The 14299-nt window shown below is 45.1% G+C and overlaps 1 long non-coding RNA gene across 1 annotated transcript; it reads right to left on the bottom strand.

The window, feature by feature from the left end:
• Positions 1-2237: 2237 nt before the first annotated feature.
• Positions 2238-6876, bottom strand: LOC310664276. Its single transcript, XR_014504843.1, has 3 exons — positions 6532-6876; positions 5147-5199; positions 2238-2368 (listed from the first exon to the last, which is right to left on the bottom strand). It is a non-coding gene; the product is annotated as an uncharacterized lncRNA (long non-coding RNA).
• Between the last annotated feature and the right edge of the window lie 7423 nt (positions 6877-14299).

The following is a 14299-nucleotide window of genomic DNA, read 5'->3' as shown; positions in this document are numbered from 1 at the left end:
TGAGCTCCCGTTGCTCGGTCCCTGCTCCTGCCAACCTAGCAGTTCGAAAGCATGTCAAAGTGCAAGTAGATAAATAGGTACCACTACGGCGGGAAGGTAAATGGCATTTCCGTGTGCTGCTCTGGTTCACCAGAAGCGGCTTAGTCATGCTGGCCACAGGACCCGGAAGCTGTACTTGGCCAGTAAAGTGAGATGAGCGCCGCAACCCCAGAGTCGTCCGCAACTGGACCTAACGGTCAGGGGTCCCTTTACCTTTTACTGTCTCCCAGATCTCTTGGGGTTGGTTTCATTCTACCTGATGATAGGGGTCAGCCTCGCCTCTTGCCTAACTGTGGTTTTGAGTATTTTAAAATGGATTAGGAAACTCTTGAAGCTGTGAAGATGGCAGGTTCAGAGGATGGTGGGCCATTGACAATTAGCTGTTAGAGGCAAGAGCAAGAGAGGACAATGGCCTTCATTAATATCCTGCCTGTGGGATTTCCTATGCTCCTAGCTTTTAATGTCATCGCAGCAAGGAAAGGAGTCACTTCATAATGACACCTTGAGAAGTTCATAAGGCCACTGTGATAGGGCCGACATCCATGATGTTGTTAGTCAAGCCAATGCTATTGCAAACTTGGGGCAATGGTAATTTATTAATGGATGGATGGATGATATGGGTAAGGACATAGCTCCATTTCCCTCCCCACACTTGACTGGAACAGGGTTTGTAACAATAGCAATAATCATGTTTCAACACCCAGTAGCTCTTCCATGGTCTTGTCATCTGCTGAGTTGTGGGCCAGGCCCCACGGTCTCATTTGCCAAATGTCTTAGCAAGAAACACCCGTCCATCATGACCTCTAGGAGCAATCTACTGCCCTGGAGTCCTCTATGCCTCGAGCTGACTGAGATGCATAGGCCAGACAGATGAGAATGAAATTCGCTGAGCTGCTGCTTGCAGCGGGTCAGGTTCATGGGTGGAGGCTGTGTCCTTCCAGGGCCTCTGAAACCTTCCAGCACCAGTAAACACCTTTACAAAAACTGAATGGAAGGAATGGAGAAAAAGACAGGAAGACTATCTCATGCACTCCTGTCTAAGTACTGGTGTAGAAAAATAGCCAAAGAAGCTGAAAACCAAGACCAAATAAACCAAATGACGACAACCTAAGAGATATATATAAACCTTGTTCTGAATTTTGCCTTTTAGTCTGCTCTCCTTCTAATTCACTTCTCCCATTATTCCCCTCCTTCAAATCCCTTCTTTCCTTTCTGTCAAATACAGTGGTACCTCGGGTTACAGAGGCTTCAGGTTACAGACTCCACTAACCGAGAAATAATACCTTGGGTTAAGAACTTTGCTTCAAGATGAGAACAGAAATCGCATGGCGGTGGTGCGGCGGCAGCGGGAGGCCCCAATAGCTAAAGTGGTACCTCAGGTTAAGAACAGTTTCAGGTTAAGAACAGACCTCCAGAACGAATTAAGTTCTTAAGCCGAGGTACCACTGTAAAGCATTTTTCTTTCTTCCCTTCCGCCTATTACCCTATTTCCTGAATTTACCCTATTCCTATTTTAATAATTGTATCCAAGTATTCTTTTGTAATTGTACCCAGGTAATTTTAAATTGTATCTAGGTATTTTCCCCATAATTGTGTCTTTGTAAATGTGAATCCCTAAGGTGACCCTTTTGCAATTGTTACATTTGGCGTCTTTGCGAATGGAACTGAACCCTTTGTATTCTGGTGCCTTATCAACATTCGTTGGACTTCTCAATGAATGTAACTACTGTCAGGAAAATAAGAAATGGAACCCATGTATCAGGGAACTGCCATCGGAGCTGGAGGCAGAGAGAAGGCTCCAGAGGGATGCCGGAGAGGGTCCCAGTAGGGAGAGAGGCAGCCCATCCGCTGGGGAAGGAAATCAGCGTAACACCAGTGGAGAAGGGGAGCAGATGGGGGAATCGGAGAGGTGCCTCCAGGACTCCTCGCCGGAGACCAGCGGAGAGAGTACGGGTACTCCACTGCCCACACCTTCCTTGCGCAGAATACTTCTGCGCAGGGAGAGTAGGAGAAGACTGGGCGTCAAACAGCTTTTATGCTGGAAAAGGTTCAAGAAACGCCCACTGACGGATTCTGCCAGTGACTGAGGCAGCCACAAAACTTGAGGCTGTCCAGACAGAAAGGGTTCAACCAGGTAACCTAGCCAGGAGTGGCGGCAACTTACGCACGAGCAACCCCTAGAACCATTACACCATGTATTCAAATTGCACCACTTTATTGCAACCATGAAACGATAAATGTTCTTTTTAGCCTCAAACTAATCACTTCCACTCAGCTCCCCTTCCTTCTTCTGTAAAGTGGCAGAGGACCAGATCCATTTCCTTTGACCCTGTAGGGAGAAAAACCCAACTGTTGGGTGATACCCTCATTCCTATTGCTATTCTAGAAAAAAACGGATTACCATATCATTTGCCACCTCTTCCTGGATTTCTAGGTATTACCTAACTCATGTGGTTAGGATTTGCACCCCACCTTGTATCTTGCACCCAAACCTCCCTTTTGCACCCTGCACCCATGTACCTCCCCCTTACCTTGTAATTTGACGAATCTGTGACAAATATGTTATAAGAATTTAAGGTCTCAAATATATACAGTATAAACCACATGTCTGAAAACAGTACAGGAAATCAGTCCTGGAACCATTTTGACTCCCTGTTGTTGTTTAGTTGTTTAGTCGTGTCCGACTCTTCGTGACCCCATGGACCAGAGCACACCAGGTACTCCTGTCTTCCACTGCCTCCCGCAGTTTGGTCAATTAGTTTCTCCCTAATTGACCTCAAATGTTTCGAAATGGGAAAACCTCCCCATTGTCTCTTTGCTCACAAATCCTGTCTTAAGGGCGTATCTGTGTATGAATAGGGTGAGCCTGTGACCTGGATTCAGGAACTGAGTATTTACCATCCCAAAAGAGTAGCCAGACTGCCCAGGTAAAAGCAATCAGCGACCATTATCAGGTACCCTGGCAAACAGGATTTCTGCTGTAGACCGCCTCCTTCTGTGATGTATGTATGATGTTTCAGGGGGGTGGTCTTGGGCTACAGGGTGGGCAATTTCAAAAGTCTATATAAGAGCTTGCACACCAATGTTCTGGGTCCCTCTTGCCTCCTGCATGTGGTTGTGAGCCCCCTGTAGCAACAGTTAATAAAGATCAGGCTTACTAGCTGCTTCGCTTCTCAATATTCTCTGGTTGGTCTCTGTTATTTTCTCCTACCGATAGGGAACCTACATAAGGTCTCTATACGGGCTCTTGGGTACCCCATAAGGGAAAAAGAACAAGTTTTTCTTATAACAAATAAGACCACCCACAATTGTGACTGTATAAAATTCTGGACTTAGCTTTGGGTTCCTTGTACCTTTTGTCACCTTCGTGTAGGGAACCTGATGGCAACTGAATAAAGGATCTTTGCTTTTAAAAAGCTGCTTGCTTCTTTCTCTCCCTGTTTGGACATCACCCATCTTCTCCGACTGTAGTGGACCCCTTTGGGGCCCCAAACCAAAATCCTATTTTTTTTTACCTCAGTACTGCTTCTCCATGATCACTGCAGACGGTGACAGCAGCCACAAAATTAAAAGACGCCTGCTTCTTGGGAGAAAAGCAATGACAAACCTAGACAGCATCTTAAAAAGCAGAGACATCACTTTGCCAACAAAGGTCCATATAGTAAAAGCTATGGTTTTCCCAGTAATGATGTATGGAAGTGAGAGCTGGACCATAAAGAAAGCTGATCGCCAAAGAATTGATGCTTTTGAATTATGGTGCTGGAGGAGACTCATGAGAGTCCCATGGACTGCAAGAAGATCAAACCTATCCATTCTTAAGGAAATCAGCCCTGAGTGCTCACTGGAAGGACAGATCCTGAAGCTGAGACTCCAGTACTTTGGCCACCTCATGAGAAGAGAAGACTCCCTGGAAAAGACCCTGCTGTTGGGTAAGATGGAGGGCACAAGGAGAAGGGGACGACAGAGGATGAGATGGTTGGACAGTGTTCTCGATGAGTTTGACCAAACTGCGGGAGGCAGTGGAAGACAGGAGTGCCTGGCGTGCTCTGGTCCATGGGGTCACGAAGAGTCGGACACGACTAAATGACTAAACAACAACAACTGCTTCTCCCCAGTCATGCTCCCAAATATCCTGTTCCCACCTTATTCTAGTTACTATATTTTTATCCTTCAAGGAGCTCAGTCTGATGTATTATTGGGGTCTCAAAGGGACTCCTTAGAGTTGGAGCCACTGACCTGAGGGGATCCCCACTCAACCCTATAGCTCACTGGGGGACTTTGGGGCATTCATACTCTCTGGGCCTAGCCTGCCTCACAAATCTTACCAACCTGAAGATGCTGCTGTTGTTGTTATATATAAAAAGGACATCTCAGGGCTTTCTTACCCCTGTGATTATAATCTGTTGCATCTTTCTTCTCGTTTTTTAATTTTAAATTGTTGCAGCCTCCCCTGGGACTTTGCAGGTAGTAGTTGTAGTAGCAATAATTAGAATAATAAAGGTAAAGGTAAAGGTACCCCTGCCCGTTCGGGCCAGTCTTGCCAGACTCTAGGGTTGGGCGCCCATCTCACTTTAGAGGCCGGGGGCCAGCGTTGTCCGAAGACACTTCCGGGTCACATGGCCAGCGTGACAAGCTGCATCTGGCGAGCCAGCGCAGCACACGGAACGCCGTTTATCTTCCCGCTGGTAAGCGGTCCCTATTTATCTACTTGCACCCAAAGGTGCTTTCGAACTGCTAGGTTGGCAGGCGCTGGGACCGAACGACGGGAGCGCACCCCGCCGCGGGGATTCGAAGCGCCGACCTTTCGATCGGCAAGTCCTAGGCGCTGAGGCTTTAACCCACAGCGCCACCCGCGTCCCAAATTAGAATAATATGAAGACATAAAACAATAGAATTGTAGAGTTGGAAGGGATCTTGTGGAGCTATCTAATCAAATTCTTTTCTCGGTGCAGCAATCTTGCAACTCCAGCATCCCTAGCAGGTGGCAGTTTAAAATATCTAGACGTGGTTGACAGTACCACACAGTTTTTTCTGGGTAAGATTAGAAGCTATCATTCTCTCTCTACACCCTGACACTTTCAAAGGGAGAGAAAAACTCATGACCTACCTTGCCGCTGTGCCATCAATAACTTAATGGTCAGACTGTTCTTACAATTGAGCCTGAAAATAGAATAATTACATTTTAGCTCTTTTGCAATTTTGGCTGCAATCCCAACCACCGTCTCTTCATCACCTCAGCAACGTCCGACTCTCTATCTTCTCCTTCTTTAATCTGTGCCCCCTCCCTATATTGTTTTCCTAATCTTTACCTCATCCACTATTTTCCATTAAACAATCTAAGCCATTTGTAGCTGGCCCCATCTATGCTCTGTCAAAGTGGACTGGTGGAGTGTTGGATCTCTGAAATCATTTCTTAAAGAGTTAGTTTGGATGGCTATTATTTCCTAAATGTTCTGGAAAAATCAAGGGACGGGCCTTTTGGGGAAGGGATGTGACTCAGTGCTAGAACATCTGCTCTGTATGCAGAATGTATTAGGTTCAATCTCTGGTGGTGTTGTGGTCTAAACCACTGAGCCTCTTGGGCTTGCCAATCAGAAGGTCGGCGGTTCGAATCTGCGTAACGGGTTGAGCTCCTGTTGCTCTGTACCAGCTCCTGCCAACCTAGCAGTTCAAAAGCACACCAGTGCAAGTAGATAAATAGGTAGCACTGTGGCAGGAAGATAAACAGCGTTTTAATGCACTCTGGCTTCCGTCACGGTGTTCCGTTGTGCCAGAAGCAGTTTAGTCCTGCTGGCCACATGACCTGGAAAGCTGTCTGTGAACAAACATTGACTACCTCAGCCTGAAAGTGAGATGAGTGCCACAACCCTATAGTCACCTTTGACTGGATTTAACCATCTAGGGGTCCTTTACCTTTACCTTTACACTTACCTTCAGTTAAGACTAGGAATGTCCCTATGCCCTTTTAAAACGTGGCTCTTTTTTGGGCGGGGGTGCTAGTGGGTTGTTGTTTTCATTTTGATTATGTAGATGTGTTCGGGGGGAGGAGCACCATCACCTCCCCCAAATATTAAAGGGTAACCTGGTAAAGGATTCCGGGGGGCGTTGTCTCGTCTGAAACCTATGGAGGCCAGGGCCTAAAGCACGCCCCCGAGCGGTGACCCCTGGGGGAGTTCCTAGTGATGTGCATCCCAGGGCTCCTGCTGCTGGTGTTAACCCTTTCCGGTGTTCATGCTAACAGTCTGACGCTGGATAGTCTGATAGGACCAATGCCTAAAGCCAATACCGCTCTTACCTGTAACCAATAAAATTGTGGCCAGTTTTTGCCCATTAACCTTAATCAATGGTGTCCTGTGTCTTTATTTATTCCAGTTGGGCGGAGGCGGGAATCGCCACGCAATTCAAGGACACACACACACATCTCCATAAGTGGTGCAGCCTAGCCAGGTTGGCATCCTCAGTCTCATCTCCACCCATCCTTCTGTGACTGACCTGTGGGGGCTCCCTGCGTCCCCATGGCCTGGCTTGGTTGATCTTCAGTACCGATTCCCCGCTTGGGCCCAGCCAGGTCCTGTGGTGCACTTTTCGGCCCAGGAAGGGCAGTGGTAGCAGTTGCCTAAACTGCCACCCCAAGGCCCACCACAGGTACCGCCGCTTGACCATATCCCCACGACACGTGGTCCAAGGCATGCTGTCCTCTCGGTGTGCTCTCCTCACTCGCGCCTCCTTCTTTTCTTGCTCTCTTGAGCTCCCTCTTCCTATGGCCACCTGGAGCTGGAACAGAGGGGCTTCTGTGGAAAATATATATCCGGCAGTTGGGAACACGCAGAACACTTTAGAACATTCTGGAACCCCCATCTCCTCTTTGGCTGTGTTGAGAGTTCATAAAAAACCCACAGTTTTCCCCCCAATTTGGGGGAATTTATTCTAAGTTAAACTACAGTGGTACCTCAGGTTAAGAACTTAATTTGTTCTGGAGGTCTGTTCTTAACCTGAAACTGTTCTTAACCTGAGGTACCACTTTAGCTAATGGGGCCTCCTGCCGCCTCTGCACAATTTCTGTTTTCATCCTGAAGCAAAGTTCTTAACCCAAGGTAATATTTCTGGGTTAGTGGAGTCTGTAACCTGAAGCTTATATAACCCGAGGTACCACTGTACTAATAACTTGTTTTAAATCCTAGTCAATATCTGTACTGAACTTAAAGTCATTTTTACAGATTCAATTTTTTAAAAATGTTTATGCCACCACACTTATGCTGACCACTAAGAACATATCTTCCGTAATAGTTAGCAGATCGTCTGATTTTAAATTTTTACATGGTTTTTGGGTTATGTGTGTGTGTGTATGTGAATGATCATATTACAGTGGCTAACAAAACCTGAATGCTAAACTGTTATAGCAAAATGTTCCAGCTTCTGCCTTCGTCAATTGCTCTGATCAAAATGATGCTGTACCTAAGGTGGCCTTTACTATCTGTCTTATCTGGGGCCACATCCATGCCATACATTTAAAACACTACGATAGATAGTCATGGCTTTCCCCAAAGAATTCTGGGAATTATAATTTTTTAAGGGTGTTGAGAGTTGTTGGGAGACTTCCCTCACTGAGCTGCAATTCCCAGTCTGGTTTAATAACCAATCTCTCCTCCAATGGGACTCTAGGAATTGTAGCTCAGCGAGGGGTTTAAGGGTCTCTTAAGGATGCTCATCTTAAACAGCATCTTAAAAAGCAGAGACATCACCTTGCCAACAAAGGTCCGTATGGTAAAAGCTATGGTTTTCCCAGTAATGATGTATGGAAGTGAGAGCTGGACCATAAAGAAGGCTGATCGCTGAAGAATCGATGCTTTTGAATTATGGTGCTGGAGGAGACTCTTGAGAGTCCCATGGACTGCAAGAAGATCAAACCTATCCATTCTTAAGAAAATCAGCCCTGAGTGCTCACTGGAAGGACAGATCCTGAAGCTGAGGCTCCAATACTTTGGCCACCTCATGAGATGAGATGACTCCCTGGAAAAGACCCTGATGTTGGGAAAGATGGAGGGCACAAGGAGAAGGGGGCGACAGAGGACAAGATGGTTGGATAGTGTTCTTGAAGCTACCAGCATGAGTTTGACCAAACTGCGGGAGGCAGTGGAAGACAGGAGTGCCTGGCGTGCTCTGGTCCATGGGGTCATGAAGAGTCGGACACGAAAAAACGACTAAACAACAACAAAGGATGCTCAGCTCTCCTTACAATGAATGCTCACATTATTTAAGTGATGTTGCTAACAATGATTAGTGAGGCAAGAGCTTAGCCATGAGCCCAGGTTCAGACAACAAACATGTTAAACTTAATCAAGAGGGCCAGAGAGGAGCAAAATGGCTGTAAATTCCAGTAGTTTGCACATTTGTATGGTCCTGGCAAGCCATTCTTTTCGTGCAAAGCAGGCATTATGTGTGTGCTTTCACTTGGAAAAAACAAAAATGACTTAAAAAGCAAAACATAATCCAGAGTAGTAAGTAAAATTAGGGTTTTTTTAAACGCACAGTAGTAAAAAAACAAAACAAAACTATAGGTATAGTATCATGACACCTGCATTTGTTCAAAAAGCAAAACCCTGGAGACATTTTTCCAGGTGCATACCACCAGGTAAAAGTGCGTGATGATCAAACTGTGATCAGGCAGTCTTTCCGTTTGACTGGCAGCTTCTGATAAATTAAAGTAATTGCTGGTGTTTTGCATTCCTTTACATCAGAAGTGATTCAATTACTTAGCAAGTTAACTGCCTAAATATTTTGAAGTAATTTGCAATAACTAGTCAGGCGAGTAATTGGATATCATGTTATCAAATTACTAGGCGTTTTTGTAGAGTCAAATGTATGAAGTAATAATAATTAATAATGATGATACCAGCAAGGAGACCATGATGGTGTTTGGACTGTAATATGGAGCATTACAAACTAGAATATCACCTTGCAGATATCTTGACCGCAGGAAACAAGCAGGGATAAAGGCTGAAAATACACGAGGCGTTCTGGATGTCATTACTGCAAGGGAGACGAGGCCAAACAAAATGGCGGTGCAGAGGATCTTTGAATAGGACCCCCCCCCCACACTTTCTTTTCTTTGATTCTTTGCCAACCTTTCATGGCCAGTGGGGAGATTTGCAATTTTGAGAAAGTGCTGTGGGTGCCAGACACAAAATGGCTGCTTTGGAGGGTGGGGCGGCATATTTCTCTCCATTAGACACAAGTGGCCAACAGATAGATATACAGTGGTACCTCAGGTTACAGATGCTTCAGGTTACAGACGCTTCAGGTTACAGACTCTGCTAACCCAGAAACAGTACCTCAGGTTAGGAACTTTGCTTCAGGATGAGAACAGAAATCGCGTGGCGGCAGCGCGGTGGCAACTGGAGGCCCCATTAGCTAAAGTGCTGCTTCAGGTTAAGAACAGTTTCAGGTTAAGAACAGACCTCCAGAACAAATTAAGTTCTTAATCCGAGGTACCACTGTACTGCGGCCCATGTTTTGTTAGTCCCAAAATGGAAAACGAGCGAGGTCCCAGCGAAAGAAGAATGGCAACATAAGTAGACAAAATATGCCCAACTCACAGACTTAACATATAGAATAACAGAACGAGAAGAACCTACGTTTAAAGAAGATTGGAAAATGTTAATTGGATATATGGGAAATAATTGTGTACAGCTGAAAACGCCGGCAGCATTAAGATAAATTCAGCAGTGTAAATAAGTTTTGATGGATGCAATAAAGGAATACTGAATGGTATAGTTTTTGTAAAATATGCAGGGATTTATGATATGTAAAACGAACCATGGAAAGATAAGAAGGGAAGCCGTTGATATCTTAAGGATGTAAAATGAGTATTTTAAATTACACGGTTCAATTTATCTTCATCTTGCTTTGCCTTGGGGTGTGTGTGTGTGTGTGTGTGTGTGTGTGTGTGTCTCACATGCCAGGTGCAGGCTAGAGAAGGAACAAATGCAACTCTGACCTTTCTTTCTACACAGATTCACACAGATCTCCCCATTCTTCCGCCAGTCAAGCAAGAGGCATGATCAGAGATCAAGGATACATTACAACCAGGCAACACAACAACAACAAACATTTCGGGTGGAAAACAGGGACAGTGAAAGGTGTGGAGCATTCTGAGGGCCAGACAGAGAGTCACGGAGGGCCGCATTCGCCCCCCCCGCCTTACTTTTCCCATTGCTCTAATCTTCCCTTCCTCGGTTCTGAAAGAACCAACCTCAATCATCAAAAGCATTCAAAAGAAACCACAATCAAGATTAAAAGAAAATAAAAAACCCTGAATTTCCTTCTGATCCATTTAATTCTCGAGATATGCTACCGCAGAACAATTTCATGGAGAATTACTCAGAGAAAGGGCAGCTTTGTTTTCTGCATCAGCAGTCCTGCCATTCTACTTCCAGCCCCCTCCCGATTTATTTGTGTTTCCCTTTGAAGTCCCAAATAAACCCACAGAAGGAAAAAATAACAATGATTTGCGGCATAGTATTGTGGTATCGCGTATAAGTCTCACATGGGGTGAGGCAAGCTGGGCTTAAATTTAACCCATCCTCGCCACCCTTCTCAAAATAGGTTTGTCAACCTGAGGTGCAGAATTCTGAAACGAGGATGGGGAACCTGTGGTCCTTCAGATATTGTAGGACTCCATCTTCCATCTTCCATCACCCCTGACCCTTGCCATGCTGGCTGGAGCTGATGGAAGCTGGGGCCACTTAAGCTGATAAAATATGTGCAGCTTGCAGATGTAACATATAGAATAAGAGAACAAGAAGAACATGCATTTAGAGAAGGCTGGAAAATGTTTATTGAATATACAGTGGTGCCTCGCAAGACGAAAAGAATCCATTCCAGGAGTCTTTTCGTCTTGCGGTTTTTTCGTCTTGCGAAGCAAGCCCATTGACGGATTAGCGCTATTAGCGCTATTGGCACTTTAAGGGCTAAAAAAGGCTATAAAAGGCTTGGGGGATTAGCGGTTTTGCTGCTAAAATGCTTTTAGCAGCTTAGCGATTCAGAATAAGGGGTTTTGGAGCAAAACCCCCCCCCCGAAAATTTTCGTCAATTTTCGTCTTGTGAAGCAAGCCCATAGGGAAATTCGTCTTGCGAAGCGCCTCTGCAGACGGAAAACCCTTTCGTCTTGCGGGTTTTCCGTCTTGCGAGGCATTCGTCTTGCGGGGCACCACTGTACCAGGGGAAATTGTGTACACTTGAAAACATTGGCAGCATTAAGATAAATTCAACAGTATAAATAAGTTTTGAGGGATGTCATAATGGAAAACTGAATGGTTTAGTTTTTGTAAAATATGCAGGGATTTATGATATGCAAAATGAACCACGGAAAGAGAGGAAGGGAAGTCGTTGATATTTTAAGGATGTTTAAATGCGTATTCCAAATTGTAAAATATAAAGTTTAATTACATACACACACACTCTTGAAAATCTCTCAACCTTACTTTGAAACACACCAAAGTTAAAATGCTAAATTAGATTAAAATTACCTCAATGTTCTAAGCATCTGAGTAGGCTTGTCTAAACAGGAATGTTTTTTGCAGGCACCAGAAAGAATACAGCGAAAGTGCCTGTTTGATCTCAATAGGCAGGGAGTTTCAAAATGTAGGTGCTGTCACACTAAAATGATCGAGTTCTTACCGCTGTGGTACGGGTATTATGTGTCACCTGGAGTAGTGCCAATTATGCCAATCAAAGCAGTTGTGTGGGCACATGTGGGGTAAGGCAATTTTGTAGGCCATCAAGGGCTTTATAAACTAATTGCACTGCCTTGAATTTGGCCCAGTAGCATATCAGCAGCCAGTGCAGATCTCTGAGTGCCGGTACCATTTACAGTGGTACCTCGGGTTACAGACTCCGCTAACCCAGAAATAGTACCTCGGGTTAAGAACTTTGTTTCAGGATGAGAACAGAAATTGTGCTCAGGCGGCGCGGCGGCAGCAAGAGGCCCCATTAGCTAAAGTAGTGCTTCAGGTTAAGAACAGTTTCAGGTTAAGAACGGTCCTCCGGAATGAATTAAGTACTAAACCCGAGGTACCACTGTACTGACAAGGCCTCACCCTTGTCAGCAATTGTGCTGCAGCATTTTGAACTAACTGCGGCTTCTGGATCAAGAGCAATGGAAGCCCCACATGGAGACCTTGCAGTAATCCATTCTTGAAGTAATCAATGCGTGAACTACTGTGGCAAGGCTTTCCCAGTGCAGGAATGGCCTTCACTGTCAAGCCAGCCACAGTTGATAAAAGGCATTTCTAGCCAGATGGGCGGGGAAGAAGAAGAAGAAGAAGAAGAAGAAGAAGAAGAAGAAGAAGAAGAAGAAGAAGAAGAAGAAGAAGATAATTGCCACTGAGCAGCGGCGGGTCTTGTCCTCTCAATTTCAGTGGCACCCTGGGCGATACCAAAATCCAGTGCCCCCATCTCTCACTTTCCATTGGATTTCATAGTTGCGGTGCCTGCTGCAGTGCCCCCAAAGCTCCATGCGCGTAGTGACTGAACTGGTTGCACTCCTATAGATCTGCCTTTGCATTGAGGCTACCTCAGCTTCCAGTGACAGATCTGGATCCAGAAGCATCCCCAAAACTATGAAACTGCTCCTTGGGGGGGAGTGCGACCCCATCCAGGGTAGGCAACTGAACAATTTATTGGACATGGGAACGACTCACCCACAGGGCCTCTGTCTTGTCAGGATTCAAGCTCGTATTGTTTTCCCCCATCCATTTCACCACTGCTTCTTCTTTCTTCTTTGGTGATCCCTTGTAGCCAAGTAAGATTGTCTTCCATGAACACGGTTTTAACAGTGAGTCCGTAAGTGACTGTGGAGGCCAATTCTGGATCTACATGTCCTTCCACAGTGGGGACATAGGTTTCCAGGTGGGAGTCAATCATGGTGAGGGTTTGTCAAGTGTGCCTTCCTCTTAGCATGTTTCTCCCTTTTGCCCTGAGTTCAAGTGTCTTCCAAACCCAAGACACCTTTGGAAAAGGCTGTTCTCCAATTGGAGCACTCACAGGCCAGTGTTTCCCAGTTGTCAGTGTTTATACTACATTTTTTAAAGATTTGCCTTGAGACAGTCTCTAAACCTCTTTTGTTGACCACCAGCATTACGCTTTCCATTTTTAAGTTGGCCACTGCATCCAGGCACTGCACAGTCTCACCTGATTCAGACATAATGGAGGAATAGAGTTGGGTCATCAGCATAATGAAGGCACCTTGAGTTGCTGTGCTCATTAGGCTTGATATTTCAACAGGTCTGGACAGATCATGTTTTTTTGCTAATAAAGAGTTAACTCCAACTTGCACTGTGTGATTTATTGCTGGCTCGCTTCTTGGGAGAAATGTGATTTTGTTTCCATTTTCATGAGCAATTGCCCCATTTGCACTTCTTGAGCCAATGCATGAACCAAAACACAGCTGTTCTTCAAAATCTGCACGTTTCCAAATTTGTGGTGAGACAGTTGTACATAAATGCATATATTATGGATAAAAAAAGCATGTAGTCATGCAAAATGTATCGTATTCAGAGAAATCATTTACAAAAATGTGCATGTTACCCAAAGCTGCATACAAAAATGTTTTTACAGTGGTACCTCAGGTTACATATGCTTCAGGTTACATATGTTTCAGGTTACAGACTCCGCTAACCCAGAAATAGTGCTTCAGATTAAGAACTTTGCTTCAGGATGAGAACAGAAGTTGTGCTCTGGGGGCGTGGCGGCAGCAGGAGGCCCCATTAGTTAAAGTGGTGCTTCAGGTTAAGAACAGTTTCAGGTTAAGAACGGACCTCCGGAACAAATCACTGTATTTTTCACTCTATAAGATGCACCAGACCACAAGACGCACCTTGTTTTTGGAGAAGGAAAACAAGAAAAAAAATATTCTGAATCCCAGAAGCCAGAACAGCAAGAGGGATCGCTGTGCAGCGAAAGCAGTGATCCCTCTTGCTGTTCTGACTTCTAGGATAGCTGCGCAGCCTGCATTCGCTCCATAAGACGCACACACATTTTCCCTTACTTTTTAGGAAGGAAAAAGTGAGTCTTATAGAGCAAAAAATATGGTAAGTACTTAACCTGAGGTACCACTGTATTAGGAGAACTTTGCACTAGCATGCCGACAAAGGTTTATGAGGATTTTAAAATGAAAGAAAATCTCAGATTGTGAAATATGAGAAACCAAAACTGGCAGATTCATCCAGCCCTAGTTTGGCCTAATGTGCTGTGTGAACTT

The sequence above is a fragment of the Podarcis tiliguerta genome (genome assembly GCF_965153285.1).
Source record: "Podarcis tiliguerta genome assembly, chromosome: 14".
NCBI lineage: Eukaryota > Metazoa > Chordata > Lepidosauria > Squamata > Lacertidae > Podarcis > Podarcis tiliguerta.
Note: the sequence above shows the minus strand (reverse complement) of the source record. Positions and strands in the feature narration are given on the sequence as shown.